The 19228-nt window shown below is 41.1% G+C and overlaps 1 protein-coding gene and 2 non-coding genes across 3 annotated transcripts in view; 2 read left to right on the top strand and 1 right to left on the bottom strand.

The window, feature by feature from the left end:
* Positions 1-19228, bottom strand: part of ACOT9 (acyl-CoA thioesterase 9) — a 79089-nt gene that overhangs the window by 53293 nt on the left and 6568 nt on the right. The window lies entirely within an intron of this gene.
* On the top strand, positions 7801-7907 carry LOC139033382 (U6 spliceosomal RNA). Its single transcript, XR_011485962.1, has one exon. It is a non-coding gene; the product is annotated as a U6 spliceosomal RNA (small nuclear RNA).
* LOC139033380 (small nucleolar RNA SNORD86) lies at positions 11590-11672 on the top strand. The gene has a single exon (XR_011485960.1). It is a non-coding gene; the product is annotated as a small nucleolar RNA SNORD86 (small nucleolar RNA).

The raw sequence follows: 19228 nt of genomic DNA on the forward strand, positions 1-19228 counted from the left end.
GTTGTGAATATGACTGGTGATAGAAGCAAGGTCCAATGCTGTAAAGAGCAATATTGCATAGGAACCTGGAATGTTAGGTCCATGAACCAAGGCAAATTGGAAGTGGTCAAACAGGAGATGGCAAGAGTGAACATCGACATTCTAGGAATCAGTGAACTAAAGTGGAACTGGAATGGGTGAATTTAACTCAGATGGCCATTATATTCACTACTGTGGGCAGGAATCCCTTAGAAGAAATGGAGTAGCCATCATGGTCAACAAAAGAGTCCGAAATGCAGTACTTGGATGCAATCTAAAAAATGACAGAATGATCTCTGTTCGTTTCCAAGGCAAACCATTCAATATCATGGTAATCCAAGCCTATGCCCCAACCAGTAATGCTGAAGAAGCTGAAATTGAATGGTTCTATGAAGACCTACAAGACCTTCTAGAACTAACACCCAAAAAAGATGTCCTTTTCATTATAGGGGACTGGAATGCAAAAGTAGGAAGTCAAGAAACACCTGGAGTAACAGGCAAATTTGGCCTTGGAGTACAGAATGAAGCAGGGCAAAGGCTAATAGAGTTTTGCCAAGAGAATGCACTGGTCATAGCAAACACCCTCTTCCAACAACACAAGAGAAAACTCTACACATGGACATCACCAGATGGTCAACACCAAAATCAGCATTGATTATATTCTTTGCAGCCAAAGATGGAGAGCTCTATACAGACAGCAAAAACAAGACCAGGAGCTGACTGTGGTTCAGATCATGAACTCCTTATTGCCAAATTCACACTTAAATTGAAGAAAGTAGGGAAAACCACTAGACCATTCAGGTATGACCTAAATCAAATCCCTTATGACTATACAGTGGAAGTGAGAAATAGATTTAAGGGACTAGATCTGATAGACAGAGTGCCTGATGAACTATGGACAGAGGTTCGTGACATTGTACAGGAGACAGGGATCAAGACCATCCCCATGGAAAAGAAATGCAAAAAGGCAAAATGGCTGTCTGAGGAGGCCTTACAAATAGCTGTGAAAAGAAGAGAAGCAAAAAGCAAAGGAGAAGGGGAAAGATATTCCCACATGAATGCAGAGTTCCAGAGAACAGCAAGGAGAGATAAGAAAGCCTTCCTCAGGATCAATGCAAAGAAATAGAGGAAAACAACAGAATGGGAAAGGACTAGAGATCTCTTCAAGAAAATTAGAGATACCAAGGGAACATTTCATGCAAAGATGGGTTCGATAAAGGACAGAAATGGTATGGACCTAACAGAAGCAGAAGATATTAAGAAGAGGTGGCAAGAATACACAGAAGAACTGTACAAAAAAGATCTTCATGACCCAGATAATCACGATGGTGTGATCACTCACCTAGAGCCAGACATCCTGGAATGTGAAGTCAAGTGGGCCTTAGAAAGCATCACTACAAACAAAGCTAGTGGAGGTGATGGAATTCCAGTTGAGCTATTTCAAATCCTGAAAGATGATGCTGTGAAAGTGCTGCACTCAATATGCCAGCAAATTTGGAAAACTCGGCAGTGGCCACAGGACTGGAAAAGGTCAGTTTTCATTCCAATCCCAAAGAAAGGCAATGCCAAAAAATGCTCAAACTACTGCACAATTGCACTCATCTCACACACTAGCAAAGTAATGCTCAAAATTCTCCAAGCCAGGCTTCAGCAATACGTGAACCGTGAACTTCCAGATATTCAAGCTAGTTTTAGAAAAGGCAGAGGAACGAGAGATCAAATTGCCAACATCTGCTGGATCATCGAAAAAGCAAGAGAGTTCCAGAAAAACATCTATTTCTGCTTTATTGACTATGCCAAAGCCTTCGACTGTGTGGATCACAATAAACTGTGGAAAATTCTGAAAGAGATGGAAATACCAGACCACCTGACCTGCCTCTTGAGAAACCTGTATGCAGGTCAGGAAGCAACAGTTAGAACTGGACATGGAACAACAGACTGGTTCCAAATAGGAAAAGGAGTATGTCAAGGCTGTATATTGTCACCCTGCTTATTTAACTTCTATGCAGAGTACATCATGAGAAATGCTGGGCTGGAAGAAGCACAAGCTGGAATCAAGATTGCCAGGAGAAATACCAATAACCTCAGATATGCAGATGACACAACCCTTATGGCAGAAAGTGAAGAGGAACTAAAAAGCCTCTTGATGAAAGTGAAAGAGGAGAGTGAAAAAGTTGGCTTAAAGCTCAACATTCAGAAAACTAAGATCATGGCATCTGGTCCCATCACCTCATAGGAAATAGATGGGGAAACAGTGTCAGACTTTATTTTTTGGGGCTCCAAAATCACTGCAGATAGTGACTGCAGCCATGAAATTAAAAGACGCTTACTCCTTGGAAGGAAAGTTATGACCAACCTAGATAGCATATTAAAAAGCAGAGACATTACTTTGCCAACAAAGGTCCATCTAGTCAAGGCTATGGTTTTCCCAGTGGTCATGTATGGATGTGAGAGTTGGACTATGAAGAAAGCTGAGCGCCGAAAAATTGATGCTTTTGAACTGTGGTGTTGGAGAAGACTCTTGAGAGTCCCTTGGACTGCAAGGAGATCCAACCAGTCCATCCTAAAGGAGATCAGTCCTGGGTGTTCATTGGAAGGACTGATGCTGAAGCTGAAACTCCAATACTTTGGCCATCTCATGCAAAGAGTTGACTCATTGGAAAAGACCCTGATGCTGGGAGGGATTGGGGGCAGGAGGAGAAGGGGACGACAGAGGATGAGATGGCTGGATGGCATCACCGACTCAATGGACATGAGTTTGAGTAAACTCCGGGAGTTGGTGATGGACAGGGAGGCCTGGCGTGCTGCGATTCAGGCGGTCCCAAAGAGTGGGACAGGACTGAGCAACTGAACTGAACTGAGTACTTTCTTCTGATCTCTTGCGGAAAGGCTGGATTGGACATTGGGTCTGAGTTGCTTCATGTCTATATTCTTTTCTCTTGTTACAGTAGTTTTTTCCCCCTGGTATTTCAGCAGAACATTTCCCCTAGTAAACTAGGTTCTGGGAAAGGGAAAGGGAGATGAAAAGGAAAGGAAAGGAGGAGAAAAAGGCCTGTCATGAACCTATGTGGGGCAAAAGTTTGCACAACCTTCATACCCCTCTTTTGTCCTATAATCAGCTAGAACCTGGCACATTGTAGGAAGGCATCTGACAGTGATCTCTTTCACTGAAGAGAAGATATCATTGAAGAATTCCAAAGAACTCACAAAAGAGAAGTGGATTCTCATTAGTAGAACCAGAAAAGCTTATCTAGAGTCTTGAAGGTTTAGTCTTATTTACTGGCTCCTGAATCTGGCCCAGTGCTGGATACCCTGTAATTATACCATAATATGGATTGATGAAATGACAAAACAACAGTGATAGCTACCATGTGTTGAGCACTTATCTCAGTGCCTAACATGTTGAAAATGTATAAAAAATATTTGTTGAATGAAGAGGGAATATAGTGTTATTTATTGAGAACTAATTGGTCGATTATCTTATTTAATCCTCACAAAAACCATGTTGATGTTGTTTAGTTGCTAAGTCATGTCTGACTCTTTGTGACCCCATAGACTGTAGCCCGCCAGGCTCCTCTGTCCATGGGATTTCCCAGGCAAGAATACTGGAGTGGGTTGCCATTTCCTTCTCCAGGGGATCCTCCCAACCCATAGGGATCGAACCCGTGTCTCTTCTGTCTCCTGCATTGGCAGGCAGGTTCTTTACCACTGAGCTACCAGAGAAGCCCCCACAACAACCATAGGAGATTGGTATTCCCATTATTCCCATTTTACAGATAAGGAAAATCAGGGTTTAGATGCACAGTGAGTAGTGTCCTTCTCCACCAGAGGGCACAGTTTTATACCCCAGACTTGCCCTGAAAAACTGATGGTGTGAGTAGATCTGGGTAAGTAGACTCATGACCTCAGTCACATATAATAGCAATCGCTGCTAGAATTGGGGGATCCTACACAGAGGAACCAAATCAGGAAATGAGAAGGCATCTAAAAAACTAGATGACCATAAGGCCTCAAATCATATTCCTCAAGTTTCCCCTCTCATGTTCATATTCAGCACTTTCTAAGCCTTCAGCCAATTATCTCTCCCTTTCTGGTTTGTTTCCCCATGTGGACAAATGTATTCTACATTTAATTTTTACTTTCATAAATTATAAAGTAATGACACATGGTTCTAACTTGATGTGTTATCGTCAAATGGCTCCCCAACATACTGTAAACAAAACGTTTTGAAATTTGACCTTTCAGAATTCTATATCTGAATGTTAACTTTCCTAATCTAGAACTCTTTTTCTATCTCAGGCTAGTAAATAAGTGAACTCTATTTCTACTTCTTTCCACTATGTTTCGGCAAAAATAGATTCAGAACTTATTACTATTTAATTTGATCCTTTCAGGTGGATCTGAGTCTGTCTCATTTATTGGCTAGATCCTTACATACATATCACCCTTATCTATCACTTGGTCCTATCCACCATGGAAGCAGCAAGTGATAAGGGGACAAAAACAAGCATGAAATTCAAAACCAGATGCAAGCTGGTACTGGGGCTTTGTTGTTGCTATTTAGTAGCTAAGTCATGTCCAACTCTTTTTCAACCCCACGGAGTTCAGCCCACCAGGCTCCTCTGTCCATGGGATTCTCCAGGCAAGAATACTGGAGTGGGTTGCCATTTCCTTCTCCAGGGGATCTTCCTGACCCAGGGATCAAACCTGCATCTCCTGCATTGCAGGCGGATTCTTTACCACTGAGCCACCAGGGAAGCCCAGTTCTGAGGCTGCAAGGTCCTTATTTTCTAAACTGACATGGGCCATTCCTACTGGCCTGTTCTTGGTATGATACAATAAGGTCAAAAGTCAAGATTGGAGGCTTCCCTGGTGGCTCAGTGGTAAAGAGTCTGCCTGCCAATGCAGGAGACACGGGTTCAATCCCTGATCTGGGAAGATCCCACACGCCACAGAGCAACTAAGTTCATGAGCCACAACTATTGAGCCTGTCCTCGAACCCTGGGAGCCACAACTACTAAAGCCCACATGCCTAGAGCCCATGCTCTGCAACAAGAGAAGCCACCACAGCAAGGGGCCACACACCGCAGCTGGAGAGTAGCTCCTGCTCTCTGCAGCTGGAGAGGGCTCAAGCAGCAGTGAAGACCCAACACAGTCAAAGATAAATAAATTTCTAAAAAAAGTCAAAATTGGGAGAAAGAACATATCAGGTAAATATGTATGAAAACAAAGTTGTATTGCTGTTGTTCAGTCGCTCAGTCATGTCCAACTCTTTGTGACCTCATGGACTGCAGCATGCCAGGCTTCCCTGTCCTTCACTATCTCCCAGAGTTTGCTCAAACTCATGTCCATTGAGTCGGTGATGCCATCCAACCATCTCATCTTCTGTTGTCCCCTTCTCCTCCTGTATTAACTGTATTTATTTCATTAAAATGTACTTAAATTAAAAAAAAACAGTATAAAAATAAAGAGGCACAAACATGTGAACAGGAAAAATCACCATGAAAATATAAAAATTCCAAACTTGCTTGCACCTAATAATAGTCTTAGTTCAAAATGGATTGCTAAATTTGACTGCTTTAAATTGAAAAACTCCCATATGACCAGAGACACTATTAACAACAACAACAAAAACCCTGATGCATGTCTGCAAGAAAAAGTAACCAAAAAGAAGAGTGGAGAGAATAATAAATTATATAAAAGGGTTACTACAAATGAATACGAAAAAAAGAAGCCAATCAAAAATGGGGGCTTCCCTGGTGGCTCAGTGGTAAATAATCTGCCTGCCAATGCAGGGGACATAGGTTCAATCCCTGATCCGGGAAGATCCCACGCCACAGAGCAACTAAGCCCGTGCACCACAACTATTGAGCCCACGTGCCACAATGACTGAAGCCCACACACCTAGAGCCTGTGATCCACAAGAGAAGCCACTCACTGCAATAAGAAGCCTATGCACTGCAACAAAGAGTGGCCCCCACACAATGCAACCAGAGAAAGCCAACACACAGCAATGAAGACTCAGCACAGTCAAAAATAAATAAAATTTTTAAATGGATAAAGATCATGGATTGGCAATTCAATAGAAGAAAAAAATATGACCAACAAACATATGAAAAGCTCAATATCATATTAATCTAATTCAAACCACAATAAGATTCCATTTCATACCCATTATACAAGCAAAAACCATGAAGTGAAATTACCAACTGCTGGCGAGGACAGAGACTGCTAGGAATTCTCACTCACTGCTAGGAGAAGTTGTAAATTGGCCAAATCACTTTGGAGAATAATTTGGCTCTGTTTCATAAAGTTGAACCCAAATATTTTACCCTTTGACTCAGCATTCCAGTCCTAGGCAAACACCCTATAAATTACTGCTCCTATACTCAAGGACATATATAAGAATGTTCATAAGAGCATCGTTGGAAAGGGCAGTGGAAGGGGGGAGGACGCAATCTAAATGTTCATCAATAGGAAATTTTTTTAACTTTGAATCCTCTGAGGATGAATTGGAATCCAGTTAGTTCATAATTTATGGCATGAATCACAGTTTCAAGGTTAGGACTTCTTTTTTTGATAGATTTAAATGTTTATAAGTTAATATTTCCTTCCTGTATCTGTCAGGGGACGTTTAACTTTAAGGAATCCAATATGTTGCATTTTTCTTCCTTTGTGTGCCATTTCTCAAGGATTCTCTGTTCCTTATCAGTTCCTATTCCGGGAACGAGTAGAGCTGCATGCAGTTCTCAGGACTGAGATCATGAGAAAGGGTATCTGCTTGGATTCCTTTCAGTAACTCCCTTCAGTGACTCTTTTCAGCATCAGCGACCTTGTATGTATTAGACTATCCATATTGTGGCTATTGATAAAATTTCATCCTGTGTAATAGCTGAGTAATCATCTTACTAAAGATATATAAGCCTGCATTTCTGCTAATAAAATACCTTTGCTCCATCAGAGCTTGGGTCCCCGTGTCTTTCTTTCTTTTTCTTTCTTTCTTTCTTTCTTTCTTTCTCTCTCTCTCTCTCTCTCTCTCTCTCTCTCTCTCTCTCTCTCTCTCTCTCTCTCTCTCTCTCTCTCTCTCTCTCTCTCTCTCTCTCTCTCTCTCTCTCTCTCTCTCTCTCTCTCTCTCTCTCTCTCTCTCTCTCTCTCTCTCTCTCTCTCTCCCCCTCTCCCTCTCTCTCTCTCTCTCTCTCTCTCTCTCTCTGTCTCCCCCCTTCCCTACGGCTCTTTCTTTCACTTTCTTATCATCGACTCTGGACCACCAGGTTCTGGTCCATTAAAGGACCCCAACAAGTATCCCTTTCATACATATGAATAAGTCTAAACATTAAAATGGGGAAAACATGCACTGCTGGGGTATTAACTGGAGAAAACTCTGTGGCTGTCTCCCACAATGGCTCACAAGAAAGTTGAAATGCCTTCTTGAATTTACCATGGTTTAGGTACTGGCCCTCTGATGTGCAAGTCAGAAACCTGATTTGTCACTTCACTAAAGGTAAATCTATGTCCTTATGTGGACTCATATTAACCAAGAAATGACCATGAAATAACAATACCAACTTCCTAATTCATAATAAGATGTAAGACTGCCTGGGGCACATGAGAAACCCAGTTATAGACAGAAAATTTACTGATGAGTATGGAATCAGTTGCACTAAGCTAAAATAGTCACTGTAAGCACCATGAAGGCAAACATTTTTGTCTGATCTTTCCAATGCTAAAATTCCAGAGACAATAACAACACCTGATTCAATAAAAAATGTGTTAAATGAATGAGTGCTCGCTTCGGCAGCACATATACTAAAATTGGAATGATACAGAGAAGATTAGCATGGCCCCTGCACAAGGATGACACACAAATTCATGAAGTGTTCCATATTTTTTGCAGGAGGTAGCCTACTAGGTGATTCAGTTATATAAAATAATGATTTCATTGTAAATATGATATTTCTCATAATCTATTTTATCACACATATGGCATTCAAACTGACCGATAATATACCAATTTGTAAATAAAGATATTTAAAAACTGGTAAAAAAAAATAAATAAAAAATGAATGAATGAATAAGGAGAAACTTAAGTATCCATCTCCACAACATGCAAAAACCAATCTCAAGATTCAGCTACTGGAGTTCCCACATCAAGGTATTCCTGTTCTAGCACAGTGCCAGAGCAGATTTCAATTCTGGCGTCTGAGATTCTTTACCTGTGCTTCTAGGACTGATCCCAGTAGACACCTTTAGTTACCTACACTACAGCCATTTCCTTCTAATTTCTTGCTAGGAACATTCCAATTCTGTTCTTGGCAGCAATGTGCCCAACCTCAAAGAACAGATCACCATTCATCTTGCCCAAACATATCATCTGTTTCCTTTGCCAAATAATCACTGTCCCAGCCTCCCTTGTAGCCATGGTTAGCCATTACTCAGTACTGTTAATAGGGAAATTAAATGGAGGTAGTCTTGTTCAGGCTTCAGAAGTAGGAGAGCAAGCCTCTGACCAACTTCTGACCTTGCCTGGACTATATGCCTGCCTGCAAGCACACCAATTGTTACCAGCAAGTTAGATAAGACAGGAGTGGGTCTTGGAATCTTTTAAGCCCCTGAGAGCCTGGCCAGCCCCCCAGGGTATAATGAAATCCTGTAACTCACAAGGTGAAACAAACAGCATTGTATACCTTAAAGAAAAACCAGAGCTGCAAGTCTGCACACAAACTGATGATGATATCAGTTTGTGGCCTGGGATTATAAGTGGGAGCCCCCAAAACTGCAATTTGAAGTCTCACCCATGGGGTGGATGTACCACCCAGGACTCTTTCCCAACTGGGACTCCAGATTGCTGTTAACAAGGGACTTCTCAGCACTGTTCAAGTTTGGGTGTAGGTTGTTGGCCCAGTTTCATGATATATATGCTGTTATTTCTCTCCATTGTTTCTTTTATTGATTGAATATTGAGATTAAGTCAAATAATCCTCTATAAAAAAAACTGAAATCTTTCTGTGTAATGAATGGTTTCTTTTGTTAACAGATTAAAAACTTTTGGCAAAAAAAAAAATTGGGGCAAAACAACTGTCCAATAAGACATTAAAGGAAGACTTCTGGAGTATTCTAGGAAAGATGCTGCTTTCTAGATAAAACAGAGCCTCAGTTGGAGAAAGATTTTTGCTCCTGACCTATCCTCCCTGCTTAGGATGCTGATGTGAGGACATGATGCTTGGAGCTATTGCAGCCCTTTTATGTTCATGAGGTAAATTGAAGATAATTGGCAGACTGGAAGGGTTTTAAAAGCCTAGGTTATCTATAACATGGTTAATTGCTGAACTAGCCCTGGAACTGGCTACCTCCAGTCTTCTGAATTGTTCTTTAAGTTTTTATGACTTCACTTCAGTCGCTCAGTTGTGTCTGACTCTTTGCGACCCCATGAATCGCAGCACGCCAGGCCTCCCTGTCCATCACCAACTCCCAGAGTTTACCCAAACTCATGTCCATCAAGTCGGTGATGCCATCTCATTCTCTGTCATCCCCTTCTCCTCCTGCCCCCAATCCCTCCCAGCATCAGGGTCTTTTCCAATGAGTCAACTCTTCACATGAGGTGGCCAAAGTATTGGAGTTTCAGCTTCAGCATCAGTCTTTCCAATGAACACCACAGGACTGATCTCCTTTAGGATGGACTGGTTGGATCTCCTTGCAGTCCAAGGGTCTCTCAAGAGTCTTCTCCAACACCACAGTTCAAAAGCATCAATTCTTCAGCGCTCAGCTTTCTTCATAGTCCAACTCTCACATCCATACATGACCACTGGAAAAACCATAGCCTTGACTAGATGAACCTTTGTTGGCAAAGTCTCTGCTTTTTAATATGCTATCTAGGTTGGTCATAACTTTCCTTCCAAGGAGTAAGCGTCTTTTAATCTCATGGCTGCAGTCACTATCTGCAGTGATTTTGGAGCCCCCAAAAATAAAGCCTGACACTGTTTCCCCATCTATTTCCCATGAAGTGATGGGACCAGATGCTATGATCTTAGTTTTCTGAATGTTGAGCTTTAAGCCAACTTTTTCACTCTCCTCTTTTACTTTCATCAAGAGGCTTTTTAGTTCCTCTTCACTTTCTGCCATAAGGGTGGTGTCATCTGCATATCTGAGGTTATTGGTATTTCTCCTGGCAATCTTGATTCCAGCTTGTGCTTCTTCCAGCCCAGCGTTTCTCATGATGTACTCTGCATATAAGTTAAGTTACTCTAATTAATTGTTGAAAGTGAAGTGAAGTCGCTCAGTCATGTCCAACTCTTTGTGACCCCATGGACTGTAGCCTACCAGGCTTCTCCGTCCATGGGATTTTCCAGGCAAGAATACTGGAGTGGGTTGCCAGTTAGCTGTAGTCAAAAGCATTCCTAACTGATACAGTGATCAAGTTTGTTAAAAGATATCCTTTTTCACTTTAGCTATGTTAATACATTCAGTCAGTTTATAGTCAAATATTAACTGACCTGGGATACAGTTTGAATATCTCTGCTTGATTTTTAATTTCACTTTCAGAAGCTATGCTAATTTCACTGATTTCTAATACCACTACACAAATCATGCAACCACCAACTGTGACAGCACTAAGAACTCACGTCTCCTTTCCCACACTCTTCTGCCTGACATGCTCTTTCCTTCAAATCCTTCCAAGTTGTGCCAGGTCACTGGCACTTCTGAACCAAAATAATCTCTTTCATCATGATAAACAGAACTGATTTCAACACTGAATGAATCAGAATGTAGCTGATGTTATCATCAAGAAAAGCTTCTGAATTCCATTTGTGGAAGTCTGGATATGGAGGTAAATAAAAGATGCTTTGGGTATTTGTTTTGGTGATCTGTTACCTGACAGGTATAAGATATAAAACAAGAGTAGTTCTACACTTCTGTTTGTCCTATCTGTTCTTTATTCCTTTTTTTCCTCTTTTTCTATCTTCCCTTGTACTATTTTGTATGAATCTATTTTATCCCCTCTATTGACCTACTCAATCTCCAGACTGTTCCAAATTTGTTGGAAACTACAAACAAACATATCCAAGAACTCCAGTGAATAACAAGCAGCACAAACACAAAGAAAACCAAATCATGGCACTATGGAATCAAATTTCTCAAAACTAGTGATACAGAGAAAATCTTAAGACTAATCTCTGGTTTTTCATCAAAAACCATGCAAACCAAAAGACAGTGGAACAACATCCTTAAAGCATTGGAAGAAAAACACCATCAACCCAGAATTTTATATCCAGTGTAAATTGTGCTTCATTGTTATGGATTGCTGAAGATAAATGAAGAATACTTAACTGCCATTCACTGCTCTTTAACAGCTTTTTGTTTTTAACCATGGATTCATAGACTAGGTACTGAAAAAAAGAATGGGACATGTTCTATCTGCTGTCCTGCCCATATTCTCAGCACTATAACTGCACAACTTCCTTCTATTTGGTATAACATTAAAATACCTGTAAAAAGGAGAAGGAAAAAAAGTTGTGTGAATTAACATGTTCTGCATAATGCCTTTTCAACCTTTTCTCCTATTTCCACTAAGTTTGTCTCTTTAAAAAAATCTCTCTCCCTGACCTATACAGGCCTCTGCTATGGGGGTGATGGCCAGTCCTGGTGTCTGAGTGATTCCCTGGGCCCAGCAAAGGGACCAAGTTTCCAGAGCCTTGAAGACAAGGGGTAACACCCCAAAATACGGACTCATTTTCCACTCTACCTTCATTGGCCGAGCAGCTGCCAAGAACAAAGGTCGCATCTCCCGATACCTGGCAAACAAATGCAGTATTGCCTCACGAATCGATTGCTTCTCTGAGGTGCCCACCAGTGTTTTTGGGGAGAAGCTTCGAGAACAAGTTGAGGAGCGGCTGTCCTTCTATGAGACTGGAGAGATTCCCCGAAAGAATCTGGATGTCATGAAGGAGGCAATGGTTCAGGCAGAGGAAGCGGCTGCTGAGATTACTAGGAAGCTCGAGAAACAGGAGAAGAAACGCTTGAAGAAGGAAAAGAAAAGGCTGGCTGCAATTGCCCTGGCTTCTTCAGAAAATAGCAGTGCCCCGGAGGAGTGTGAGGAGACAAGTGAAAGACCCAAAAAGAAGAAAAAGCAAAAGCCCCAGGAGGCTCTTCAGGAGAATGGAATGGAAGACCCATCTGTCTCTTTTTCCAAACCCAAAAAAAAGAAATCTTTTTCCAAGGAAGAGCTAGTTAGTAGTGATCTTGAAGAGACAGCTGGTACTGGAAGTCTTCCCAAGAGGAAGAAATCTTTTCCCAAAGAGGAAACAGTTACTGACCCTGATGAGTCAGAAAACAAGAGGGTCCCCAAGAAAAAGCGGAAATTGTCCAAGGAGGAGCCACTCAGCAGTGGACCTGAAGAGGCTGCTGCCAGCAAGAGCAGTGGCTCCAAGAAAAAGAAAAAGCTCCGAAAGCTATCCCAGGAAAGTTAGAATGGACATCTTCCTAGTGGGACATAACTTACAGAGGTATTCCCCATCCCATCCCCTAGAGCCCAATAAAAATTAAAAAAAAAAAAACTCTGCATGTGGTTTACAGTTGGAATGTTAATAAGGTCAGAGAGAGGTCCACTTCTAGAGACAGGATTGTAAATTATTTATCCTGGATGCTGTGTTCTGGATTGGACCTTGTCCACATGATGTCTGGCTAGGCAGATAAAAAAAAAAACTCCAGGAAGAATACAATAGGCATTACAATACTAATTACCCAGCCTCTGTGATGATTCCATTGGAGCAGACCTCACTGGTTGGCAAACATTAACAGAGTCATTGCACATTTATTATGCATGAGGAAGGTGAAGCTTCATGACAAAGGTCAATGAATAAGAGAATAGTCTCTGTGTAAGGCAGGATAAAAATTGGCTTGGGACAAATCTTTCTCTCTCCCCATTGGACCATTCACAATCATTCTTCCTCATCCAAAAATTGTTACAGTCTTTATTTTACCAATTAGACAGAAAGGAATAAACATTTAGAAGTCAGTTCTTCTGATCCCTCCCTATCCTATGCACACCACACATGCAGAGAAGCTACTCTTTTCACAGTATTCTAAGTACTTCACAAAGGGCTTTACAGCAGCATTTAATATTCACAACCTTAGGAGGAGGAAACAATTATTATTAACTCCATTTGACATACAAGCACACTGAGATATAAGAATCTTGTCCAAAATCACACAGCTGGTAACCGGCAGTGCTGGGATTTGCATCCATATCTGCTGGGCCTCAAAGATCCCTGCTTTTTCTGCCACACAAGTGCACTCAGCTCCACCTTCCAATAAGCACTTACAGAGTCAACTACCTTTTGGCTTCACGCCAACAGGTTGGCGTTCTCAAAGTCACTTACTTGGATGAGAAAAACTACTCTTTCTGTCAGGTGATTGAGCATGTATTCTACCTATGAAAGAAGAACATAAATGAAGAGCTGTGAACCATTTTCAAAGTACTGGGTCAGCACTCATCTCATAAAGAAGAATGCTATTGTGATGCCCCAGATTCAATGACTAGATGTTCACAGAGAAGTCTTCCATGAGAGAAAGTCCTATGGTCTCTGGAATTCTTCTGTGAATGAGCCTGGCTGGACGCAGCTTTCTACAGCCTCTTAGGGTGGCAGGGATCTCCCCAGCAAATTAACTGTTTCTAGTTGTCTCAGTAGGGGCTCCTGATCCATACTGCAGAGTCTTACTTATCAGTCCCATTCTTGGGATGGGGACATGGGTACAAGGCAGATAAAGAAGGTTTACAAAGAGGAAGACACTGGGGAAACTGGAAATGTCAAGAGTGTGCATTCCTTTTTGTAATTAAAACAAGGCATGTGCCATCTGCAGCAACATGGATGGACCTAGAGATTGTCATACTGAGTGAAGTAAGTCAGACAGAGAAGGAGAAATATCATATGACATCCCTTATATGTGGAATCTAAAAAGAAATGATACAAATGAACTTACCTACAAAACAGAAAGAGACTCACAGACTTAGAAAATGAACTTATGGTTGCCAGGGAGAAGGGATAGTAAGGGAGATTGGGAAGGTTGTATCATATACACACTGCTATATTCAAAATGGATACCCAACACGGACCTATTGTATATGTGCCAGCCTGGATGGGAGGGGAGTTTGGGGGAGAATGGATACATGTATATGTATGGCTGAGTCCCTTCCCTGTTCACCTGAAACTATCACAACATTGTTAATTGGCTATACCCCAATACAAAATAAAAAGTTTAAAGTTTGGGAAAAAATAAATAAATAAAACAAGGCATGTGCTAGTAAAACTTAATTTGTAAGAAGTGGACCAAATGTGTTGAATGTTTACAATTTCTCACCTGAGCTCCAGCCTTAAGACAATATTTGTTTTTAAACTTTCCATATTTTCCAGAAGATCTATGAGGACCATAATTCCACAGTGGTGTGGTAAAAGATCTCCTGACTAAGGGTTAGGAGACTCCTGTTCTATTTCTGACTTTGCCACTTTTTAGCTGTGTGGAAAGTACCTTGGACAAGCACTTAACCCTCTCTGGACTTCAGTTTCTTAGCTACTAGGTAAGGAATTTGGACTAGAGAATCGCTAACATTCTATGCTTCTATGATAACAGAAATCTCAAAAACACAGGTTGGAGGCCTTCAAAGGAAACAAAAAACCTATTCTCCCAGATTATATTCATCCAGGCCAGTTTTATTTAAACTATTTTAGGGACTTCCCTGGTAGTCCAATGGTTAAGAGGCTGCCTTCCAATGTATGGGACACAGGTTTGATCCCTGGTCCAAGAAGATCCCACATGTCTCAGAGCAACTAAGCCCGTGCACCACTACTACTGAAGCCCACATGCCCTAGAGCCTGTGCCCTGTAGTAAGAGAAGCCACTGCAAGGAGAAGGCCATACCAGCACCTAAGAGTAGCCCCCACTTACTGCAACTATGCAAAGCCCGCATGCAGCAATAAAGACCCAGCACAGCCAAAAATAAATTGATTAAATTATTTTTTAAAATGTTTTGGTTTTATTCCCTGTTTTCCCTGAAGCTCTGGAATGGAAAGGTATAAATCACCTTAAAAAAAAAGAGCAACAAATATCTTTTTTCCCACCTTTGGAGAAATGTCTATTCAAATCCTTTCCCCATTTTGGGGGGGTGGGTTCTGAAATTTTTATTTTAGTTTTTTTAAATTATTTTATTCAAGTACTTTTTTTTTTTTATTTTTATTTTTTTTTTATTTTTATTAGTTGGAGGCTAATTACTTTACATCATTACAGTAGTTTTTGTCATACATTGAAATGAATTAGCCATGGATTTACATGTATTCCCCATCCCAGTCCCCCCTCCCACCTCCCTCTCCACCCGATCCCTCTGGGTCTTCCCAGTGCACCAGGCCCGAGCACTTGTCTCATGCACCCAACCTGGGCTGGTGATCTGTTTCACCCTAGATAATATACATGTTTCAATGCTGTTCTCTTGAAACATCCCACCCTCGCCTTCTCCCAGAGTCCACAAGTCTGTTCTATACATCTGAGTCTCTTTTTCTGTTTTGCATATAGGGTTATCGTTACCATCTTTCTATATTCCATATATATGTGTTAGTATACTGTAATGGTCTTTATCTTTCTGGCTTACTTCGCTCTGTATAATGGGCTCCAGTTTCATCCATCTCATTAGAACTGATTCAAATGAATTCTTTTTAATGGCTGAGTAATATTCCATGCTGTATATGTACCACAGCTTCCTCATCCATTCGTCTGCTGATGGGCATCTGGGTTGCTTCCATGTCCTGGCTATTATAAACAGTGCTGCGATGAACATTGGGGTGCACGTGTCTCTTTCAGATCTGGTTTCCTTGGTGTGTATGCCCAGAAGTGGGATTGCTGGGTCATATGGCAGTTCTATTTCCAGCTTTTTAAGAAATCTCCACACTGTTTTCCATAGTGGCTGTACTAATTTGCATTCCCACCAACAGTGTAAGAGGGTTCCCTTTTCTACACACCCTCTCCAGCATTTATTGCTTGTAGACTTTTGGATAGCAGCCATCCTGACTGGCGTGTAATGGTACCTCATTGTGGTTTTGATTTGCATTTCTCTGATAATGAGTGATGTTGAGCATCTTTTCATGTGTTTTTTTTTGCCATCTGTATGTCTTCCTTGGAGAAAAGTCTGTTTAGTTCTTTGGCCCATTTTTTGATTGGGTCATTTATTTTTCTGGAGTTGAGCTGGAGGAGTTGCTTGTATATTTTTGAGATTAATCCTTTGTCTGTTGCTTCATTTGCTATTATTTTCTCCCAATCTGAGGGCTGTCTTTTCACCTTGCTTATAGTTTCCTTTGTTGTGCAAAAGCTTTTAAGTTTCATTAGGTCCCATTTGTTTATTTTTGCTTTTGTTTCTAAAATTCTGGGATGTGGTCATAGAGGATCCTGCTGTGATTTATGTCGGAGAGTGTTTTGCCTATGTTCTCCTCTAGGAGTTTTATAGTTTCTGGTCTTACATTTAGATCTTTAATCCATTTTGAGTTTATTTTTGTGTATGGTGTTAGAAAGTGATCTAGTTTCATTCTTTTACAGGTGGTTGACGAGTTTTCCCAGCACCACTTGTTAAAGAGGTTGTCTTTTTTCCATTGTATATCCTTGCCTCCTTTGTCGAATGGATAAGGTGTCCATAGGTTCATGGATTTATCTCTGGGCTTTCTATTCTGTTCCATTGATCTATATTTCTGTCTTTGTGCCAGTACCATACTGTCTTGATGACTGTGGCTTTGTAGTATAGTCTGAAGTCAGGCAGGTTGATTCCTCCAGTTTCATTCTTCTTTCTCAAGGTTACTTTGGCTATTCGAGGTTTTTTGTATTTTTAAGGATAACTTAAAATGTATCACAGTTTTCCCAATTCTATGGTCTAGGGTCCTCTTTTGATCTTCTTGCACCCTTCTCCTACCTCCATCATCCCCCTAAAAGAAATGACTCATCTCCATGTCCTCCACCTCCTGAATGATTCTCAGGTAATAACTTCTGTGGTCTCCAGCAGAATATGCCCGACATCCACTCATACCAGGGCCGGAACGTGGGTCTGTTCCTTGTTGCACAGGACACATACTGCTTGCCTGGAGTTCACTCCCTTGCATTTCCTTCTTTGAAGAATCCTCTGTTTTCCTGAATTCACTGTCAACATTTAATTGCCAGTTTATGAATGGTACAGAAATTGGTAAACTAGATTCTGACCTTTAAAATCTATTGAGTGTACCCAGGGGGCATAGGGAAAAGAGGGGGTGTCTTATACTTTGTGCCCTAACAGGCAATTATTTCCTATGATCTTCTTACTAAGTAACCGCCATGCCCAGATTCAAAGAGCTGAGCTGATACTTTAGGAGGCCTAGGAATGACTAATCACACTTTCAGATTTCCTAGTCATTTATGAAGAGTTAGAACCTTGATCCCTGAGCTGAATGATGGGCAAGAGTCTTCCCTTTGGATTTGACTTCACAAGGGGAGAGAGGCAGGCCTGCCTGGAGGAGGTAGGTCACACAGGTTCTGACTGTTCCTGTTCTTTTTCTCCAGAAGGCGGGATCCCTTCCAACCATAACTAGAACTATAAGGGCCTGGGAGGTTGAACTGTAAGTCCCTGGAGGGCAAAGACCACACTATATTGGTTTGTTCAGTTCAGTTCAGTTCAGTTCAGTCGCTCAGTCATGTCTGACTCTTTGTGACCCCATGAACCACAGCACGCCAGGCCTCCCTGTCCATCACCAACTCCCGGAGTTCACCCAAACCCATGTCCATTGAGTCGGTGATGCCATCCAACCATCTCATCCTCTGTCGTCCCCTTCTCCTCCTGCCCTCAATCTTTCCCAGCATCAGGGTCTTTTCTGCAACTAAAGATCCCAAATGCCACAACTAAGACCTGGTGCCGCCAAAACTAAACAATCAATCAGTCAAACAAAAACCTCTCTCTTGCCAGGCAACAAAAGCAAAAAATAACAAACGGGACTATATCAAACTTAAAAACAACAACAAAAATGTTTAAAAACTTCTGCATATCAAACGAAACAGAGTAAAAAAAAAAAAGCAACCTACTAAAAGGGAGAAAACATTTGTAAACCACGTATCTGTTAAGAGGTTAAAACCCAGAATATAGAAAGAATTCCCAGAGCTCAACAATAACAACAACAAATAACCTGATTTTTAAATTGGCAAAGGACTTGAATAGACATTTTTCCAAAGAAGATATACAAATGGCCAATAAGCATATGAAAAGACACTCAACATCACTAATAATAGGAGAATTGAAAATCAAAATCCCATTGAAGTATCACCTCACACCTGTTAGGATGACCACTATAAATTAAAAAAAAAAAAAAAAAAACAGAAAATAACAAATGCTGGTACAGATGTGGAGGAAAGGTAATCCTTGTGCACTGTTGATGGGAATCAAAAAATTAGACATAGAACTACCATACAACCCAGCAATCCTACTTCAGGGCACATATCCAAAATAATTGAAAAGAGTATCTTGAAGAGATATTTGCATGCCTCTGTTCATTACACCATTATTCATAATAGCAAAAAGGTGGAAGCAACCTAAATGTCCAGTGATGGATGAATGGATAAAGAAATGTGGTATATACATAAAATGGAATATTGTTCAGTCTTTGAAAAGAAGGACATTTTGTCATAGGCTACAACAATGGATAAGCCTTGAGGACATTATATTAAATGAGATAAGTCACAAAATGATATGGTATGACTCCACTTATAAGAGGAACCTAGAGTAGTCAAACTCAGAGACAGTAAGTAGAATGGTGGTTACCAGTGTGCTAGAGGAAGGGGGGCTTCCCTGGGGACTCAGACAGTAAAGAATCTACCTACAACGCAGAGACCTGGGCTGGATAGATTCCCTGGAGGAGGGCATGGCAACCCACTCCAGTATTCTTGCCTGGAGAATCCCCATGGACAGAGGAGCCAGGTGGGCTACAGTCCATGGGTTGCAAAGAATCGGACATGACTGAGTGACTAAGCACAGCACACAGCACAGAGGAAGGGGAAAGGGAGTTGTTCAATAGGTAGAGAGTTTCAGTTTTGCAAGACAAAAAGGTCCTAGGGATCTATTACACAACACTATGCATCAGTAGTTAACACTACTGCATCATACACGCAAAAATGGCTAAGGCAGTAAATTTCGTTTTGTGGTTTTTTCACAATAAAAAAAA

Source organism: Odocoileus virginianus, unplaced genomic scaffold (genome assembly GCF_023699985.2).
Source record: "Odocoileus virginianus isolate 20LAN1187 ecotype Illinois unplaced genomic scaffold, Ovbor_1.2 Unplaced_Scaffold_4, whole genome shotgun sequence".
Classification (NCBI taxonomy): domain Eukaryota; kingdom Metazoa; phylum Chordata; class Mammalia; order Artiodactyla; family Cervidae; genus Odocoileus; species Odocoileus virginianus.